Consider the following 22,399-nt stretch of genomic DNA (forward strand, 5'->3'; position numbering starts at 1 on the left):
CTTTGGGCACTAGTTTTCCAAACAGCATATTGAAACTAATTTCATAGCTTGTCTATTTAAAAGGTATGTTTATTAAATTCAGAAAAATTTAATAAGGCCCACTTACTACTATTAACATTTTGTGTTAATTTTAGCAGATTTAATTAGAAAAGAAAAATTAAGAGATAAGGAATATTATAAATGACAGAATATTTATCTCAATTTTCTCATGACATGATTGTCTAATGGAAGCATAAGAACATCAGTCAAAAAGCTATTTGGAATACAATGAGAGTTTTGTAACAAATGAAAGGAGAGTTTTGTAACAAATGAAAGGAAAATAAGATATTATAAAAGCCTACACATTCATTACAACATCAAAGAAGTAAATTCTGAGGGAAACTAACAAATAAAAACACTAGGAAGGATAAAAGAGGTACGTTTCCTCCATTTTTTTTTTTTGAATTACAGACTTACAAGACTTAAAAATAGTGTGAAACTAGAATAATTCAATTTGTTAGTAAAGGATGGAAAGTCAAGAAAGACTAGAATGCCCATATAGATTCAATATGTTAAATATTTAAATATATGATAAATGGTACCTCAAATAAAAAATAAAAGGATGACTTATTCAATAAATTAGGGTGGAACAATTTAAGTAAAAGTTCTGCATTACACCTACACAAAGATAATCAAAAGGATAAAGCAAATAAAAGAACTAGAGAAGCATATCGTTAAATATTTAATCATGAAGTTAGATTTATCTTAGTAAGATTCTATGCAAATCTAAAAAAAAAATCAAAATAAGTCCAGTTTGGAATCCATTAGAGTGAAAAATATCTTATATAAAAACAGATTATAAGAGAAGGATAATATCTTTATCATAAAATAGATTTGTAAGTTAGTAAGAACACTAACAGAAATATTGGCAAAGAATATAGATAATCTATTCATATATATGTGCATGTACATACATAACACCTAATAAAAATGTAGACATTAAAATTGTCAATAAAATATTTTAGAAGACTCAACTTCAGTAGAATCCTGAGAAGTGCAAATGAAAATGAACTAGTTTTTCACTTTCCATGAGCAGCACAAAAGTTTTTTATTTTGATGTAATTCAATTTAACTATTTTTTTCTTTTGTTATTCATGCTTTTGGTGTCACGTTTAACATTTCTAACTTGAAGTCATGGATTTTTTTTTTTCTTGTGGTTTCTTCTAAGAGTTTTTAATAGTTTTACTTCCCACCTTTAGCTCTGTGACTTGTTTAGAGTTAACTTTGTGTATGATGTGAAGTAGAGGACCAATTTCATTATTTTGCCTGTGGATATCCAGCTGTCCTGACACCACTTGTTGAAAAGACTACACTTTCCCCCCCACTGAATTGTCTTTGCCATTATAATAATGTTACACTGTGTTGATTACCATAATTTTATAGTAAATTTAGGAATCAAGAAATGCTGAATTCTCCAAATTTGATTTTTTTTTTTTTTTTTTTTTTTTTTTTTTTCAAATTTGATTTTTTTTAAAGACTGTTTTGGCTATTCATAAATCTAAATTCAAAATTTAAGGGCCAATTTACAAGGCATATCTTTGAAGGAAAGAAATCCAATGAATCAGGAGATATCAAATTTATTAGGGAAGTAGAAAAGATGATGTAATGAAAGATATAAAAATGGCAAACTAGTTACAAAGAACAGTGCTTTGGAGCAGATAGTTCTGGGTTCATGTCCTAGCTTTGATATTTCTTATTTCATATGGAACTTCACATTTCTGTTCTCTACAATGGAGAAAGCAAAAAATACATTAGAAGCCTGTTGCAAGAATTCAGACAAAAAAATGATGTAATATCTCCAGATTCGAGATAGTAATCAAAAAAGGTTAGCTATTAACAAATAAACGATAGTACAAATTAGTTAATGTGACAAGTTTTAGATTTGAAATCCTTCCTGGATGTAACAGATGTACTTTCTCCACAGGCAAATCTGTTCAACAGAGAGAGTTAGTTACTATTTTTATTCCCTTCTTAAGGGGTATTTCTTCCATCCCTACTAAATCTCTTCCATTTTTCTGTCTTGGAACCTTTTGTTCTGTTAAATCTTTTGCTGACCATTTTGGTCTTAGATTTTAATTGATACAAGTATTCTGTGATTATTGATTTCCAAAGATTTCTAGCTCTTCCAAAAACTTTTTTCTCTATACTAATATTTAGATTTTTATTTTATGAATTTCATTTGAAAAGTCTTTTTCTTTTTAATAGACACCATTACACAATCAGCATTTTTTTTTCCAGAGGATTGACTATTCCAACAGAATTTTAGATGTATTCTTCAGATACTGTTTTTTTTTTTTTTTTTTTCCTGAGCAGTGTTAATTATAGTGATCAGGAATTGCTTCTGTAATTAGGCTAGTTACTTCTCATTTCAGATATTTTAATAATGTAGCATTCTAGAGCTTTAAAAGATTGTTTGGAGGAAAACAAGGGATTTACTTCTCTTCAAAGCTTCCAGTGTAAAAGTAAAAAAAAAAAAAAAAAAAAAATTTTTTTTCAGGGAATTTTGTTTTAATCAAAACATGCAATGCTTTATACCTATGCTTACCCAGTTTCCTCCCCTCACCACACCACAGAGTATATGATGATGACGTTCATGAAGATACGATGAAAATAAGGAATTGCATACAACGGAGGTGCAGCCCTGGTTGTATTTACATAATAAAGACACACTGGACAGGGAAACACCAGTGCTGTTTCTATAGTTTATTACATTTTTTAAAAAGATTTTATTTATTTATAAATATTCCTTCCCCTGAAGAGGAAGGGGAGAAGAGAAGGACAAGCAGACTCCCAACTAAGATCCCAGGACCCTAAGATCATGACTTGAGCTAAAGTCAGACACTTAACCAACTGAGCCACCCAGGTGTCCCTATAGTTTATTAACCTTGACCACATTTCTTCATAGCTCAGTTTCCTCAATGGATTTGGACTAAATAATTTCTGAAGTTCCTTTCAGCATTAAAATATAAAGAATCTATATCAAAATTATCTCATGCAGTCTCTGGCAAGCATAGGATCAAGAAGACACAAACTATCAAAGAAACCAAAACAGAATACCATTTTGGACAACATTATTGATGGTCAATAATAGAATCTCCCTCTAAAATTTTGCTGAGAGTAAATTATAGGTGAATGTATTGAATTTAGCTAATTTCTAATTTAATGAGGAATTTGATGATTATATCCACCTATAAAATTAAACATACACATTTTCCTTCTATTTAGTAATCATACTAAATGAAATAAGCAATGTATTTTAGGATTCTTTATTTTCATTGTATAATTCTCCTTAGATAAAGCCATTCTTTAAAAGGCAAAATCCATTTGCTAATCTACTTAGTTTCAAACAACTCTTGACTTGGCAGGCTATATAATGTTTGAGAAGTGTTATCCTTGAACAGTACCAAAGAGAAGTTATTCTGTAGTTTGTTTAGATTCAGGGAAAACAATCCTGTGTTTTTAGATGAGTTTGACAATGTATATTGAATCAGTAAAGATGTTTTTTAAAGTGGTTGATTTCTTAAAGATTATATAAAGAATACACATAGTAGAATACTATTAAGAACTCAGCCTTTGGAGAAAGAAAACTTCAATTAAAATCTCGAGATTTTTGCATTATGAATATGTTCCAAGGCCAATTATTGAACCTCTATGAGCCTCAGCTCTTATGTCTATAAAATAAGGATGATAATATCACCCACCCTACTTCTTTGACATGAGATCAATGAAATAGCATAAAGTAATCAGCACAGTCCCTAACATATATTAAGCATAAATAAATGGCAGCTCTAGTGGGATCATTATGAAAGTGGTTTCTGAAGTCCACCAGCCTGTGTCTGAATCCTGGTCTAACCATTTGCTGCTCTGTGAGCTGAGAAACTTCTTTAACTTTTCTAGGCCTCGTTTTTCTCCTTTGTAAAATGAAGAAAATCATGACATCTACCTCAGACTTGTGATGAGGATTAAACTGAGTTTCTAAGTGTCAAGCATTTAGGAAAGTTCTTGACATAAGTAAGTCCTAAAAAAATGGGCTATATGTTTATTGGATTAAGCTCCATTCTATAAAACAATTGCAGATAACTTTAGAAAGTATCCACCAGAAGAAATCACTCTGATATGGGATTTAACTAGAAGCTATAAGCATGAAAGATCATGTGTCTGTAGCTGCTTTTATTTTGGGAGGTAGGAAATTATATAAATATCCACACTTCACATTTACTAGTCACTGGCTAGCAGCTAGCTACATACCACAGAAGGAAAGAACAGTTATTCTCTGCCACTTTATTTTTTTTAATATTTTATTTATTTATTCATGAGACAGAGAGAGAGAGAGAGAGAGAGGTAGAGACACAGGAAGAGGGAGAAGCAGGCTCCATGCAGGGAGCCAGGTGTGGGACTCAATCCCAGGGTCTCCAGGATCACCACCTGGGCTGAAGGCGGTGCTAAACCGCTGAGCCACCCAGACTGCCCTGTTTTCTGCCACTTTAAAACAGTAATTAACTACTTGGCTTGTCTTGGTGGTGCCAGGGTTCCTGCTGAGTATTAGGGTAGTGTCTTTCAACTGGAGCTCTCTGGACTCATGTTTGACACTTAATTCTAAATGTCTTGATAGTATCTCCAATACTATTCCAAGGAGAAAACAAAGAATGTAGATGTTTGAAGACAATTGGAAATCATATACCCTCTGGTTAAATCCCAGTTTCCTTGCAGATAGCACTTCTATGTGTATTTAGCATAGCCTGCATTTGATTTGTGCTGTGCATTTTCTGGAAAAGAGATAAATTAGATCAAAATAGTCATCCACAAAGATTCATTTTATTAAGGTAATTTCTGTCAATTACAATTTTTCAATCAACAACCTCTCTTAATTAAGAAAGAGCCCCTGTTTAAAAATATAATGCAATAATTTTTTTAAAAAGACATATCAAAACTAACCATTATTACAAAAATAATAATTCATTACTAAAATACTGTTTTTGTAGGGGGGAGGGTGAATACATCCAAGTGTTTTCTGTTGTTAGATTGCTATCCTAAATATACTGTTCTTAATAACCTGAGATTTTCATGGACTAATCAGATTTTCTCTTCTATGAATAGTATATCAAATTTGCTTGAGAGGTTCCCAAAGGGGTTGTTGCTGTTGTTATTCTTACAGTGAATACCAAAGAAAATTGGGTAATTTTATGGACTCATTAAGACAACATATGTATAATTATATTCTTAAAAAAAAAGCTTCCTCCAAACATTTAGCAGAAGTGTACACAAATTTGCCAAAAATAAAGATGTAAAACACTGCCACATTATCAATAAATTAAAGTAGAGATTGATAAAGAACTAGGTGTGTGTAATTATCTAGCATATGGTAGTTGTAAATTTTTATTTACAATTGTTTTGATGTGTAGTCGTTCTCAAGAAATCATATTTTGGTTATAATTGTGAAATACTTCATCTTTGCCTAGTTCTTGCTTATATACTAAAAGTTACCTCTAAATAATAATGCAAATTTTCTGGCAATAATGTAAATTAATTTCTGACGTACAGATCACAAATCCAACATGACTTTCATCATATAGTTACTCGTACTCCACACTAAGGCTTTTACTTCTCACTCCCCAATAGAAGTCTCTGTTCTTGTCAGGTTTCTAACCTTAACACTTTCCACATGTATCAGACTCATCATTGTGCTCAAATATTGGTTAGGGAAACATTCTCCTTCTGGAAAATGTTACCTTTTCCTCTCAAGGCCTGAGTCTTTATATTGTATCTATAAACCCATATTCAGTATTCTAGTCCTGTATAACTTCCTCCGAGCTTTGGGGGAGTTTCTTATATTTATTTTAACTTGGAAATCTATATTGGAACTATATATGCTATCATATTGAGTTTGGGATTTTAAAGATTTCATTTTAGAAATCTCAATTTAGATGCCTAGCCCATTGAAAAATGTAAACGTGCTTATTTATAAGTTAAATTGTCTAAATGAGTCTCATTCATTTGTCTAGTCATGACTTAACTGAGTTTACTTTACCAAATTTTAACCAATTAACTTCAGTGTTTAAAGTTTACACAGAAATTTTTACCCAATAAGTATTAACGTCCATACTTTCTTTTTTGAAACATGGACTTTTTATGTTCTCAGTGTGTCTTTTCAAATGAAATTCTGTTCCTCAATCAAAAGACATTGAAATAAATAATGCAAAGTAAATAAAGAAGAGATAGGAAGCAAAAGGACAATGCCATGGCAAGGCAGATGTTTTAAGAAATCCATGTCATAAGCATGTTTATTTTGAAAAAAATAAAGTACTTCAGAGGAAGTAAAATGATTGGTCCAAGACCATTGGTTATACAGTGGAAGTAAGGATGCTCTGCAAAGTACTAACAATAGTTCCAAATTTGTGAGCAGATGACCATATTACATGAGCAACAGACTCTGAAGAATAAATATGTGAAGAGTTTAGTGTGGAATCAAATAAAACTCACAACCAAATTAATCTGATGCATATTTAATGATATGCATAATCATCATTGTGTTGCATGGTTTAGTCATAATTGCTAAAGGGTTCACATAAATCACTATCATTAGTATTTTTCTTACACAAACTAAATATTTCTAGGGTTTTCTGAAAAGAAAGAAGAGGAAAAGCAACTAGGAGAAATGGGAAACTGTTTTAATGAGAACCAAAATTACAAGGAACACAAAGATCACTTAGCTTAACTATCTCTTTTTACTAATGGAAAAACTGAAGATTAGAGAGCGGATTTACCTATCTGGGTGATCTAACTTTGAAGTACAATATTTTTTTCATTTGTTTGGCATGAACTCCTCAGCTCTGCAACCAGAAGAACTCAGATTTTCCCATCTTGTAAAGAGGAACCGGCAGTCATGGGAGCTGAGAATAATAAACTTTCATATTTCATTTGTTCTCTAATGAACAACTGAACAACTCCCCCAATCCCATCTTCTGCAGATGAAGGAAACAGGCAGAGTAAAGCCAAGATTCTACTTTCCCCTCAGGGAATCCTAAACCAAACAGCAGTAGGAAGAGAAACATTCAGCCTAGAAGACTGGAAGGAAAGAGGAAACCACCATGAGAACACATTATCTTTTGGTTCCCATTGCAGAGGACTTTGAAGTCTTTCTGGTTGTGTGTGGTGATCTGAAGATGTTCAGAACAGATCTGAACATGTGTTGCCGGCCTGGTTCTTTCCTTATTGTATCACTTTCCCAGTTGGAAAAGCAATGATGTATAGGGAGAAAAACAAGTTTGGAGTTCATAATATTTGTGCTAACTGGTCACATAGTCTTGGGGAGGTCAACCTCTTTGAGCCTCATTTCCTCATCTTTTATGTGGGGGGAATAATTTTCACCTCATATAGTTCTTGTTTTAATTTAAATAAGACAATGTATATCAAGTTTAATATATAGTGTTTGGCACATAATTGCCGGGAGGCAGTCTCCCACGGAGATTTGAGCTCCTCCAGTCTTGTTGAGCCAGAATCTTAAGGTCATGACCATTCTTTCACCCAGAAGTGAAAAAAATGTACTGCAGTAATGCCTCATGCAATCCAGCAATATAATCACTCTTCATCAGGACAAAGAAGTTGGCTCACTGCTTGCTATGGAAGTGGTTTCCCACATATTCTCAGCATACCCTTGCATAAGGGACTTTGTACTTTGTGTTTCCTCTGTCTGAGTGGATCTCCATTGAATCTACAGATCAATATGAAGAGAACTGACATCCTATGAATATTGTCTATTACTCCATCAACGTGGGTTCTTTCAATTTCTCTCAGCAATATTATATAGTTTTCATTGAACAAATATTGCCTATTTTTCAGATTTATCCTTAAGTGTTTCATACATTTGATACTATTGTGAAAGGTAATTATTTTAACTTAAATTTTAAAGCTTCATAATTAGTGTATTTTTTTAATGGTGGGTACCCTAAGCTCAGGATTGTTTTCTTTTAGGAAATTCTCCATTGTATATGCAGGTTCCACCTGGCCTCCATGAGGTTTGGGACTTGGGGAGCCAGTGTATCTTTGATGATACTCTTTGTCATGAATAATAAAGTCCTTTGTCTGACTCAGGAGTCTCCTTTCTTTGCTCAGTATCCATGGAAATTATTAGCTGTCCTCCATACCATCAAGCTTATTTAAGTAGCATAAAACTTACGTTATAATTTATATTCAAGAAAAGATAATCATTAAATAGTATTGCTTTTCTTCATCTGGGCTAATTAACACACATTGGAGCAATTAGCAAAAGTCAGACATACTTCATATCATCCCACAATGAGCCATAAGAGAAATACTGTTAAATTTATTTAAAAAAATAATAATATTGAGCTCAGGTTTAAAAAACCTGAAAGTTTTATGTAACTATTGAGCTCATGGTGGAATTAGGAAGTAGACTAGCAGAGTAACAAATGCGGGTAGAATGGCACCTTGAATAACTTTTCTTGGTAATTTGGCCAAAGCCAGCTATGTCCCTTCTCCTAGAGATCAAGCACAGTTAATTTCCACTCAAGTGGAATAGCCAGAGTAAGATAATTCTGTTGTTATTCAGAAACCTGCAGGTAGATGGCAAGGGATGTGCTACAAACACAACATTTGATACTCCATGTGATCATTCATGCCACAGCTTAAAGAGAAATACACACATAAGCACACCATTTGTGCTATATTCTTCATGTTCATAAATAACAGAAGAAATTTAGTATAAAGACTTTTCTGTGAAGTACTCTGGATAGTATATCCAGGTTGTTTCTCAAACCCCCTAGGAAATAGTCAGAAGTAAGCAATTTAAAACTCTCTTCTCCATATTTACCAAGTTAAGCATAAGAGATTCACGAGGCTAACAGTAAGTTTGGAAACGTTTTAGACTGGTCCCTAATTCCACACGGTTTCCATTCCTCCTCATCTTAGTGAGATACCAGGGGTTGTTTGGATTTATAAAGAAAAGAGTGAGGATTTGGGAGCATGACAGCCTAATTTTGCATTCTGGTTCTCCCATTTTCTGTTTCTGTGCCTGGGGCAAGTTATTTAACCTCTAGGTGCCTCATTTTACTTATATATAAAATGGAGATGATACTACTCCCTGGGAAAGGTCACTGTGTCTGGCATACAGTAAGTACCCAGTGAATGGGGCACATCATTAACACTTTCAGGCCACAAAGTACATTAGTAGAAAAGACAGACTGTCATCTGGAGACTCTTGATATTTCACAGTATAATCAGCTGGAAAGCTTTCTTGTCCCATGGCTCAAAAGAAGATTAGTCACACAGAACCCCAGGTGAACAATTTGGGAGGGTTTTTGGGAAGTCCTTACAGGTCTAAACTTGCACTGTAAGAGTGACCCCAGGAGAAATAACTCCAGGGAACAAGGTGAGCTTGATCTGGAGCTGCAGTATTGCTTAGCACCTCAGGGCTTCTCTAAAATCTTCCTTTGACTTAAAATAGGACAGTTTCCTTCTTTTTCATCTTCAGAGGAAGGTATTCCATTCATTCAGCTCTTGCCTCCTTATTGAGAAAAGGACATTGATATGACAAGGTTATAAAATGTGAAGGCATAATCAGAGAGGAAAATCAAATACTTTTTCCAGAGCCAGTCCTCAAAGAAGATGACGTCCTAAATCAGCAGTTAATATCTTACATGGCAATTAAGCCTAAACTGCTTACAACTCCAAGAATATGCTGCAATATACCTGAGTACTGTGAGGCCATAGGGGAAGCTTTTAATTTCTGTGTTGCTATTCTTATTCAATTAACCCTAAACAGGAAAGTGAATCAGGGGTCAGGAATGGGAATAGGATAAAAAACACAGGAAGGAGAATATCTTACAGGTTAGGACATGCTTTTGAATCAGAGAAAACAAGGATCAAATCCTGTCTGTCTTACTGCTGGGTAATTTGGCAAGTAACTTAGCCTGTCTGTGCATATACATAGGCAAATAAGAAAAAGAACATTTCGTGGGATGTCATCTGAGTTAAAAATAACGTGTAAAAAGCACCCAGCACTTAATATTTAGAACAAGGGAAATTAGTAGTATTTGAAAGTAAAATGGAAGAGAAAAAATTCTGCATTCCAATAATTTCTTCACGCAAATACAGTTTGCACAAATTTTGATTCCCTACCCCAAATGTATTAAATGAAAACAGAAATGTACAGACACATACACACAGGCACACACACTTTATATTTTAATAAAATGTCCTCTAATAAAGCTAGGTGTCTATATTTCCCTTCAGAGTATTTCTCAACTGTTCTAATACATATGGGGAAAGAAAAGGAACAAATATTTAGTATGTACTGTGTATCACTTTACTGAATATTTTACTAGGTGCTTCTTTCATTTATTTCTCACATTCTTCCAACAGGGGACTACTGTTCCCATTTAAAAATGAAGAAATTGTTCATCTAAACATCTTGCCACAAGGTACCTGGTAAGTATTAGAGATTAGGCTAGAACACAAATATGCCTGGTGCTAAAACTGAAACTTTTATATGAAGAAATCATTCCAAAGCTGAGATAGCATGGTGTTTCCCAAACTTCCATGATGAGAAGAATCCTTGGAGGAATTTGTTAGAAATATAAATTCTGGAGCCTCATTCAAATCCAAATCTACATGACAGGACCCTAGGGAAGCTCCATGTTTAATGATTGCTATCATCTGCAAAGTTTGAGAACATTATTACAGAAACATGGAGATTAGTGTTCTAAGCCTTTTATCTGTTTATTTTTAATATACAATTGTTTTAGTACAGAATTATTGTGATACAGATTCGGCAGCATTAAATCTATACTAATGGCAAGTATGAAAAATTAATTCTCAGTTTTCAAGAAAAGTGGAGATATGTCATTAGAAATAGTGACATATTATTAGAAATAGCCCCAGACACTGAGGGGGACACTTGACGGGATGAGCACTGCGTGTTATTCTGTATGTTGGTAAATTGAACACTAATAAAAAATTAATTTATTAAAAAATAATAAATAAAAAAAGAAAAAAAAAGAAATAGCCCCAGAATTTCAATAACAAAATTAATACTGTAAAATATTTAAGGCAAATCATATAGTCATGTCAAATTGACTTTTATACTCTTCAGTAGGATAAATTACAGAATGTTAAGATGTTTTAAATGTTAAACTTAAAATTATTAGAACTGATAAATGAATTCAATAAAGTCACAGGATACAAAATTATTATACAGAAACCTATTGTATTTCTATACACTAATAATGAAGCAGCAGAAAGAGAAGTTAAGAAAGCAATCTCAAAATTGCCTCAAAGAATAATAAGATACCTAGGAATAAACTTAACCAAAGAGCTGAAAGACCTGTACTCTGAAAACTATAAAACACTGATGAAAGAAATGGAAAATGACATAAACAAATGGATATTCCATGTTCATGAATTAGAACAACAAATATTATTAAAATAGCCACAGTACCCAAAGCAATCTACAGATTTAATGCTATTCGTATAAAATGCCAACAGCATGTTTTACAACACTAGAAAAAATAATGCTAAAATTTGATGAAATCACATCAGACCCTGAATAGCCAAAGCAATCTTGAGAAAGAAGAACAAAGCTGGAGATATCACAATTTCAGATTTTAAGATATACTAGAAAGCTGAAGTATTCAAAACAGTATGGTACTGGCACAAAAAGAGACACAGACATCAAGAAAACAGACTAGAGAGCTCAGAAATAAACCCATGCCCATATGGTCATTTAATCTATGGCAAAGAAGGAAAAATTTATACAATGAGGAAAAGACAGTCTGTTCAATAAATGGTGTTGGAAAAACTGAAAGCTACACATGCAAAGGAATAAAGGGAACCAATTTCTTACCTATAGCAAAATAAACTTGAAATGGATTAAAGACCTAGATGTGAAACCTGAAACCAAAAAACTCCTAGAAGAAAACAGGTAGTAATTTCTGTGACATTGGCCACAGAAACATTTTTCTAGATATGTCTCCTTAGGCAAACAAAAGCAAAAGCAAAAATAAATTACTGGAAAAGCTTTTGCATAGTGAAGGAAAACAGTAACAAAATGAAAAGGCAATCTAACAAATAGAGGAAGATATTTGCAAATGATATATTTAATAAGAGATTAATATCCAAAAATAATTAAAGAATTTATACCATTCAACACACACAAATTATTTGATTTAAAAATGGGCAGAATGAGATGTCTTGGTGGCTCAGTGGTTGAGCACCTGCCTTTGGCTCAAGTAATGATCCCAGGGTCCAGGGATTGAGTCCCACATCGGGCTCCCTGCATGGAGCCTGCTTCTCCCTCTGCCTATGTCTCTGCCTCTCTTTCTCTGTTTCTCATGAATAAATAAATAATTTAAAAAAAAATAAAACAAAAGCAGGCAGAAGACACAAATAGACATTTCTCCAATGACATCCAAATGGCCAACAGACACATGAAAAAATGTTCAACATGACGAATCATCAGGGAAATAAATGCAAATGAAAGCCACAAAGAGATATCATCTTACACCAGGCAAAGTGGCTAGAATCAAAAAGAATTGAAATAACAAGTGTTGGCAAGTGTGTGGAGAAAAAGGAATGCTCACGCATTGTTTGGAAGAATAAAAGGTGATTCATCCACTGTGGAAAACAGTATATAGGTTTCTCAAAAATTTAAAAATAGAAATACTTTATGATCCAGTAATTCCATTACTGGGTATTTACCCAAAGAATACAAAAATGTTAATTTAAAAAGATATATGCACCCTTATGTTCATTGCATCATTATTTATAATAGCCAAGATATGGAAGCAACCAGTATCCAACAATAGATGAACAGAAAAAGATTTGAGACAGGTAGATATAGATATAAACACAGACATATATCACATATATGTCATATACATATATAGATATGCACATATATATGTTATGAACAAACCCAGACTCTTAAATACACAGAAAAAATTGGTGGTTGCCAGAGGGGAGGTAGGTAGGGGGATGATTAAAATAAGTAAAGGGAATTAAGAGGTACAAACTTCCAGTTACAAAATAAATAAGTCATGGAGGTGAAAAATACAGCATAGGGAATACAGTCAGTAAGATGGTAATAATTTTTTTTTGGTGACAACTGATGACTATACTTGTGTTGAGCACTGAGTAGTATATAAAGTTGCCTAAAAAAACTCACACAAGAAGAAATAGATAATCTGAATAGATCTATACCTATTAAATATAAAATACATTAAAGTTTTTTTAAATCTACAAGTAAAGAAAATTATTAATTAGGAAACACAATAGAAAAAAAAAAAAAGGAAACACAATAGAATGGTACAAAGCCTGTGGAATCAGAAGACACAAACTGAATCCAATCTTTTCTGTTTACTAGCTCTGTTGCCTTGAGTAAATCACTTAACTTCTCTGGATCTTAGTGGCTCCATCTAAATAATATTTGAAATAACTTTTTCCTTGCAGACTTAATATATGGATAAAAAGAAATAAAATATGACAAAGGGTTTATAAATGATCTCCTATACGGAGTTTTAAAATTGAATGGCTTTTATAATCATGATGTCAGAAGTTAGCTCCTCCTTCTTTGACATGTCTAAACCCACGAACGTTTTCTGGTTCCCTGCCAAGCCTGAGAAAAGGGGGAAAGACAAGAAGGCAAAAATGATGCTATTTACTGAAGATGCTATCATGGCCTCTGGGTGTTAAACTAAAATCTCTCCTTTTGTATTACCAGCTACTTAGAAAGCATTTAAGATCTACAAATCCTCTTCAATAGGGGAAAATAGAGGACATCATCATAATGTTCCTACATATCTCTCCTATATGCCTGCAATAAAGGTCTATTGCTCTCAGCTATTTCTGATCATTTACACTGGTGGAGGTAATAACAACCTCATAGACCTTGACAATCATATTCTAAATCAGTACTTTTTAGAATGGCTTTGAAATGTCTTAATACTCAGGAGCATAAAGGGCAAGTTTAATTCTGATGCAGTCTTAATAAGAATGAGAGTGAGAACTACCATAGCAATAATTATAATATTGTGTATAATAAGTATAACTTTTCAAGGATATAACTCATTTGGAATTGTGATGTGAACCTGAAATCACTTTACTCTTTGTGTAACTGGAACATCAAACACTATTTTGCAAAACATTTTCGGCATGTCCTAACAGGTATGAGCCGCCATCTCTAAAGCTGTTTGTGGTTTCTAAAAATGAGCTGACATGAGTTGTCAAAAGGACTTGGTTCAAATTCTAGCTCTTAGTGTACTGGGGAAATTACGTAAATGATCTGAACTTTAGTTTTCTCAAAAAAAAAAAAAAAAAAGAGGTAGGCTTAACTATCCCATAGATGAGTTAAGGTATCCATAAACCATAAACTGATCTATCAATTGTAGCTAACTATAATAATATGGTCATTAATAGGGTATGAGTCTGACGATAGTGATACGATTAAAGGTGACTTTAGCTTTAACAGTTTATATAAAGCCTCTATAAGATCTATAAATGCCAACCATGTTCCTGAGAAAGTATTAGGAATTTCTAGCCATCATGGATATATACACTTAAATCCTAGTTCATTCTTTTCACTAATTGAAATCAAACCTAGCATAGCACTTGTGACTTGGACTTTATAGCATGCCCTTGATCCTTCTCAGAGTTCCATTTCTTTGAATTCCACTTTTATAATTTCTCCTGGATTTTCCTCAGGGCTCTAGCTCTTTGAGCTCCTATAATTTTACAGATATGGAAGGAGACTTTTGTATCATAAAGCACACTAGCTATAGAGCTACAATCGTATAATGTAGAACACATCAATTTTATATTCAAATTGTGATTTGCCACTTACTCAGGTTTGGTAACTTGACCCCTCTAAAGTATCTGTTTCTCAATATGTAAAGTGCAGTGTTTTAAAAAACTAGATGAAGGAATATAAAGCTAAATATATAGTTCTTTAAATATTTGTCAGTTTACTCATTGAAAGCCTCTGTTCTCCAAGAAGCTACTCTCCAATTAGCCCATTTGATGGGCTATTTATCTAAATAGATAATTCTGGTAACATTCAGGTTTGCTCCAACAACTAGCTCAATCAGCTAGCTAGGACCTCAAACTTGCCCTCTCATGGAGAGGAGGGCTGCATCCCACACAACAGTGGCAACTCTCTCAGAGCATTACAGGCTACAAGCTCCTAAGAGTTACAAACTTTTCAGGTATATGGACTTTCCCAACCAACTGCTAAATAATCTGTCATCCAAACCCAAGCTTTTTGTACCCAACTTGACTTTTTGCCTTGGGGTCCAGATAACAATGCTCACATGCTTGCCCTATAAAGCAGAAGAGCCACCAAAGGCGAAGCTTCCTCCAGAGAGTAAATCGATTGTAGCTCTAGCAACTTCACCTAGGTCCTAAGGGTTCTCTATGAAAGGAGGAGAGAATGTGGGTACATGTGCCTCTTCCTACTGACCCTGGTTTACAAATTTCCCTCATACAGACCATTACTTAACCAATACAAAGTGGCATTGTAGAATCTGTCCTTACCCACCTTAGTCTGCAATTGCCATCCACCTCCTAAAGCAACATTACAGGACAAGTTTTATATAGTATATACTCTCGTGTTGATACCCCGGCTCCCTGCATTTCTTTTTTTTTTTTTTTTTTTTTTTTGGCTCCCTGCATTTCTCCTCTGCTTTTCACTCTTCACCATCTGAATGGTTTCAGAAAATTAGAGTATATCTTACAGTGGCAAACCACCCTTTCTGTAAGCCTCTGTTTTCCTATAATTTAGTGCTGTATTTATGTGCTACCCCAGAAAATATGGTCACCAAGGAGTGACGGTATCATTAACTTTAATAATGCTTCCTTACTTGCTCCATTCACTACCTGCTAATATAGTGATATTCCAAGGAACTCTTAAATGACTTATGTTTCTGATAACCCAAAAATCAAGACAGCCTCAAACTTCAGAAATATTTTCTTTTCCTTCCCTCATTTTTGCCTCCTTTACAGAGCTTTTTCTTTTTGCGTAATTTCCATGAGTACCATGGAACAACCTTGCATGTATGTCAGGATGTCAGAGCTCTAGCAATTTTTAGTGTGTTGTTTTAGGACTCTTTTTTTTTCTTTTTTCCTTGCTGCTTTTTTATTCTGCCCCCACCCCCACCCCCACCCCGCCGCGCCTTTCAGTTCCTGTTAGTGACCCAGTAATTGTTTTCCTGGCTTACTAGTCAAGTGTGAAGTGCTCTGATAGCATGTCAACAAAATGTCAAATACTGGAGGAGAGACTCTCTGAGTGTTATTGTGATTGATTGCTTATTTGAATCTTTCTGCTCCCAGCTGCTCCTTGGATGTTGTATCAGGAAGATGGAAACTGTAGCTAAAGCTGTCCTCTGTAACTTTATAGAAGAGGTGGAGGACAAGCAGGGCCCCTGGGTAGATCACTGAAGGGATATTGTTTACAAAATATCCAAGGCTTATAGGACAGACAGGCAAAGTGAGCTGATGAAAACTGCCCAGAGCCAGGAGGCTCAAGAGACACTGACTGAAAGAGTTCTGGCTGTTTTTTGGTGGCCCTGCCTGGATCTCACAGTGGAAAGTATTACTGCTTCTTCTATAATCTGAATTATTAAAGACATAGGAGAAAAATTGCAAGGGAGAAAACATAGAGTCGGGTTCTAATCTAAGAACTGTTATTCTATTAAATCTAATAAATATCATCATCTGATGGGGAACAGGGCTAGCTGGGGACAAAGCACAGTTGATATCCCACAAAAGACCCCTGCCCAGGGTGGGATATCTGTGACATTACTCAGGAAGTTTCTAATTGTCTTAATGTTAATATCTTGTTAAAGTGAAAAACAATCTTTAACTTGAAAATGGCAAGGCCTCCAGTATGTTGTAGGTCCTTGGTAGCAAATGAAAATCCTTTTGAAATCTCCCTTTTCCTTACCTCCCCCAACTCCCAGGTGTATAATCAGCCACTCCTCACAAGCCCAGGTCAGCAGCTCTTCCTGCCCATGAGTCCTGTCCCTGCGCTTTAATAAAACCACCATTTTGCACCAAAGACGTCTCAAGAATTCTTCCTTGGTTGTCGGCTCTGGACCGCACCCCACCAAACTTACCTATATTCCAAAACTTCATCATCATCTACCACAATCACTATTAAATTCGAGACATTTATTTAGGGTTTGTCTTGTGCTAGCTTCTACAATGTAGAAAAACAGTGTAAGGTAACCTCAAGGAGCTGACTGTACATAACTAATTCTAATATAATGGTATAAGTGTTCTTGATCAGTAATAAAATTTAAATAGAAACATTTTTGTTTCTGGAAGAAAGAATAGGATTTATGATACAGATAGTGGGCATAAGTAAGGTCAAAACAGATTTTTTTTATTTTTAGCAAAGCAAACATTCACAATAAAAAATTTAAAATGATTATCTTAAAAATTAACCACTATAACACTCCACCTGTGGATGAGTCAAGGGAGGTTCCTAAACAGCTACTCTATTCCAAATCTGTTCAACAAATTATTGAAACTGCTTGGTCTAAAAGCCATCCCAGACATTAACCATGACTGTAGGCTATTCACAGGTATCTTTCCTCACCTAAGAAAGGGACACAAGATTTTTTATTGAGAGACTCAACTTCAAAAAACTGTAGGTGATCTCTCTTCTAAAAGGCTTATTAATTTTTCTATTTAATGTAGTAAAACTTCATGCAGAAACATTCTTGGGGGGAAAAAAAAGATAAATGAGTCCTGGGATGCATTTGGCTTTAACAGGGGGGAAAGAAAATGAAAGAAGAAACAAGTTGGAGACACTTCTCAAGCAAAAGTGTCTCTATTCATAGCAGCAAGTAACACCCAAAACAGATAATAACAATTTCATGATTTGGCTGAATAACAGCTCTTGAGCACTAGATACCCTGAGGAAACAGAGGAAAAAGTCAGCATGATTCCTGCCCTTGAGGAGTTTCAAGTTTAACGGGGAAAAGGGGCTCTCACATGAAAACAAAACAAAAATAATAATAAACCAGATACTAAAGGCACAAAAGAAAATAAGCATCTTTTTCAGAATTATATAAATTCCACTGCTGGTAGTCCAAAGAAGATAATATTATCATAGCTTAATCTGTTCAAACAAAAAGGCATCTTTCTGTGACAATCTTAAGAAAAATAACTTCTTAGACTGGTATTCTTAAATGAGTAAGGGCAAATACAAAGTAAAGTTAAGAGGATGAATTCTTCCAGTTAAAAATAACAGAAGAGTTTTCCTTCTCTTTTTCTTTGAGCATTTACTTTAGAAAACTTCCTAAGTACTTTGAACTATGTATAAATTGTTTTGAAGCTAGATAGGCCCTTTGTCAGCTTTACAACCCAGAAACATTCTTCTCAAAACCTGAGAGCTATCTTTCTGAATTGTAAACATCAAGGGACTTTGCACCACTCTCTCTGCTTCTGTAGGAGGGTAGGAGCCCGACTGTGCCCTAGTCTAAGTCATAAAAGTACCTGCTGTCATAAACAAATGAAAAAATTTCCTCCCTCTGGATAAACCCAATTAGCTAACACAGATGATCATCCCAATTACCAGGTATAAAGATAGGATGAACTCTGTATGGCAAATGATGCTGTTAACTCCTCTTCCTGTAATGAGTTGTACCTGCTTGACCACAGAAAATGGTGGGCTTTCTTTCTGTCTTTGCAATCTCTTAGCAGATGGCTTGTGATGCACACCACATTTTGCCTTAATGCTTCTTCCATAATAAAATTGTTTTCTTTCTCTACTCTCCACCTGGTGGAGAGCATTCCCAAGTTGGCAAAATATATTTTTTTAAATTTTATTTCCCAAATATGTCAGTGAATGGCATTGCTGCTTTCTGAAATCTAGCACGAGAACTGAGAAAACCAAACAAATTAAATTTCCTAAACTGGGGTAGACAAAAACACAAATATTTTTTAATGCCCTTCAATATTTATTTCTGTTTTAATTGTCCTGTTTATAATTATACTCTATTATGATTTTAATGCCATGGGAATGCATTTGCAAAGATAGCTAAATTCAAAAAAAAAAAAAAAAAAACAAATAAAGAAGGAAAGAAAGAGAAAAGGAGGGAGGGAGTAAAGAAGGAAGGAAGGAATGTTTTTTGGAAATCAAAGAGCTAAGTTCTTTTTTTTTAAGATTTTATTTATTTATTCATGAGACACAGATTGAGAGAGAGAGAGAGAGGCAGAGACACAGGCAGAGGGAGAAGCAGGCTCCATGCAGGGAGCCCGATGTGGGACTGGATCCCGGGGCTCTGGGATCAGGCCCTGGGCTGAAGGTGGCGCTAAACCACTGAGCCACCCAGACTGCCCCAAAGAGCTAAATTCTAATTCCAAATTTCACCTGGTTTGTAACTGCCAATAAGTCACAGTGTATCTATCTTTAAAGAGAAGATAATATTATCTACTTTGCAGTTTATTTTGTTGTGTACATATCACAGGGCAGTCTCTCCCAAAGCTCCTCCATATACCTCATCCCAATCACAGCCTTCTCCTTCAAAAATAACAATTATGACAACTTGTATAGTAAATACTTCCTCAAAGTCCTTTCTGGTCTTTTATCACCCAAGTGATCCTCAGACACGTAGTTGAATCTTGTCTGAGTAAAGAAATCCTACATACCTTTTAGGCTTCTTTTCATGTATAGTTTTCCCTTCCACTTCTTTCTTTTTCTTCCAAGTTTCTGTTGAAGATCAAAGGCTATTTAAGCTACAGGTTTTCTCACATTCCAGATTTTTTTCTTCTATTTTAATACTATAAACCCTGTAACATGTTCTTATGTCCACTGTATTTCCTGCTTGATCAAACTCAGGTTTAATTTGCATGAAGTCTTTGACAAGACTGTAAATGGTGTCATGTTCTTTCATCAGGATTTTCTCTCCTGTTTCGTGATGCTAGCACCCAAGGATGCTAATGGCTGCTGATGCTCATTGCAAATCCATTTATTTATTCAGTGGAGGCACAAAATAGTGATTTTGAATTCTTTCATTTTGTTTTCATTTATTAACTGAAATTATTTCATAAAGAGACATTTTCTTATAAGGGAAACTATCTTTTATTTGGCTACCCGAATTTATAGGAGTATTGGAAGGGGAAAATAAGTGCTTGTTGCTTTCTTGTTGTTAGTTGACAAGATAATGAATCACTTTCCTATGATCCTGGAAAGGTAACTAACTGGTTACCTTTTTAATATCATTCTGCACTTAGCAATTTCTACATATTTTATAGGTTTCAGTACACTGAAATTGTTATCTTAAAACTCAAGTTGTTCCATCTTTAAGCAGTAGGAGCATCTTGAAGCTAGTCTCTGAGTCTTTTTGACATTATTTTTAGAGGCGCTGATATATTCTTTGCTATCTACTATGGTAGAATGTTCCAGACTTAGCTTGTACATTTTCTTCCCCAGACCCAACACTGACCATTCCCCAAGAGGCACTGGTTTCTTTGAGTGGAAAACAGCATTTCGAGACTATAAAACTGAGCACCAAGGATGCTAAGGGCTAGGGGTTATCATTATCTATATGCTTGTTCAGTACACAAACTGAGAAATACGCACACACACACAACATATACATTTTCACATATACACATGCATACATGTTTAACTTTTAAATATAACTCATCTCATGAGTTTATTCTTATATTTCCTATTCAAATATAGTACTACATGGTTTCACTGAACTTTTTCTATCTTATACCTGTATCCTTTTCTATACTGACAATCTTGATTTCCACAAGCACACAATATGATAGAATTGGAATATCTCATAATTTTTCATTTACCTTATCCAATGCTATAAACATAATATATACAGTAATAGTCTCAGAAAAATCATACACATATAATAATTTTTGCCCACAATGAGAATGCTTTCAAGGACATAGGGATAGAATTAGAGTATTCTACAGCTTTTCATTTGTTTTATTCCATATTACGTGAACAGTAGTATAACAATATTATCATCACCAATTATAATTCTTTTTTTTAAAGATTTTATTGGGCAGCCTGGGTGGCTCAGTGGTTTAGTGCCGCCTTCAGCCCAGGGTGTGATCCTGGAGACCGAGGATCGAGTCCCACATCAGGCTCCCTGCGTGGAGCCTGCTTCTCCCTCTGCCTCTCTCTCTGTGTCTCTCATGAATAAATAAAATCTTTAAAAAATAAAAAATAAAAGATTTTACTTATTTATTAATGAAAGACACAGAGAGAGAGGGAGAGAGCACGGCAGAGACACAGGCAGTGTTGTTTTTCAGCAGTGTTACACACAGTGGCTTGCTTTCTGAAATTTCTTAGCTGTTCTCTCTGACTTTTATCAAAACTGTTTTTTTCCCTTTAACTCTGCTGTTTCTGTCAAGTTTTGCATTGATTCCACACCCAGTGATGTCTCTGCAATGTGGACACTGTTGGAGAAGAGTGCTCTGGCTGTACAATTCTGAGAGTTCACTAGGTCTAAGTCATTCTAGTCCCTCCAGACCTTCTTCTTGTGCCACTTGGACTCATTGGTGATTGGAGTGGGTAAAATCCCATCTCTTGTTAGCAGCTATACTCACATTGGTCCACTGTCCCTTCCCAGTTAATGCCTCCTGCTCTCTGGAGGTTCTTCTATTATAGGTTCCCTGTCTTCCCACTGTTTTTCTCTACTTCTTGCTGCACAAATGCTGATGCCATGTGCATCTTGTAGCTACTGGTGTTTTACCCTCCCCTGTTTGTACTCCACTGTAAAAATCAGCCATAATTTTTTTTGCTTTTGATATCTGTACCAAAAACAGAGTAACCCTCTGTCATTTTATATGGGGGTTTGGAATAATACAAATGTATGCTTCCACTGTCATCCTGTCTTTCCAGAAGTTCACACTGTGGAACTTAGTATACTCTAGGCTTTCATTATGTGTTGAGTTAGATTTAACTGAATAACAAAGTGAATGACAAGTTAGGAAAATTCTCTGTAAGCCTTAAGTCTTTATCAATATATACTGGCATAAGTTATAACAAACATTATTTATGTAAATACTCTTATGTTGATATGTAGCATGGCATAAAAGAAAATAGGACATAGAGGGGAGAGATAGGAGTGTGATTGTTATTCCTTAGCATAAATTTTACATGAAAAAATTGGTAGATGTTCATCGAAGTCACTGTTGGTCAGATCAAAAGGCAGAATCTGCTATCAGCTTCACCCTCCTTTACTCTGGTTTTGTATATTCAAAATCATCCTAGCTTAATGGAAAAGTAAAAGACATTGATTTAGACTGAGACAAGAATCACCTAACTATATGTGTTCTCATTAGCCAAGTGCTCAAGGCCATTTGCTATCAACCT

At 34.6% G+C, this 22,399-nt stretch overlaps 1 protein-coding gene across 10 annotated transcripts in view; it reads right to left on the bottom strand.

The window, feature by feature from the left end:
- The window catches only part of LINGO2 (leucine rich repeat and Ig domain containing 2), a 1,132,704-nt gene that overhangs the window by 716,399 nt on the left and 393,906 nt on the right, over positions 1-22,399 (bottom strand). For 3 of the 10 annotated variants that reach the window (XM_077912216.1, XM_077912217.1, XM_077912218.1), the window contains one exon: positions 19,705-19,765. The exons of the other annotated variants lie outside the window; for them this stretch is intronic. The gene's annotated coding sequence lies outside the window, so the exon portion shown is untranslated. The remainder of the gene's footprint in view (positions 1-19,704; positions 19,766-22,399) is intronic. 10 annotated transcript variants of the gene reach the window in all.

The sequence above is a fragment of the Canis aureus genome, chromosome 10, assembly GCF_053574225.1.
Source record: "Canis aureus isolate CA01 chromosome 10, VMU_Caureus_v.1.0, whole genome shotgun sequence".
In the NCBI taxonomy this organism is placed as follows: Eukaryota; Metazoa; Chordata; class Mammalia; order Carnivora; family Canidae; genus Canis; species Canis aureus.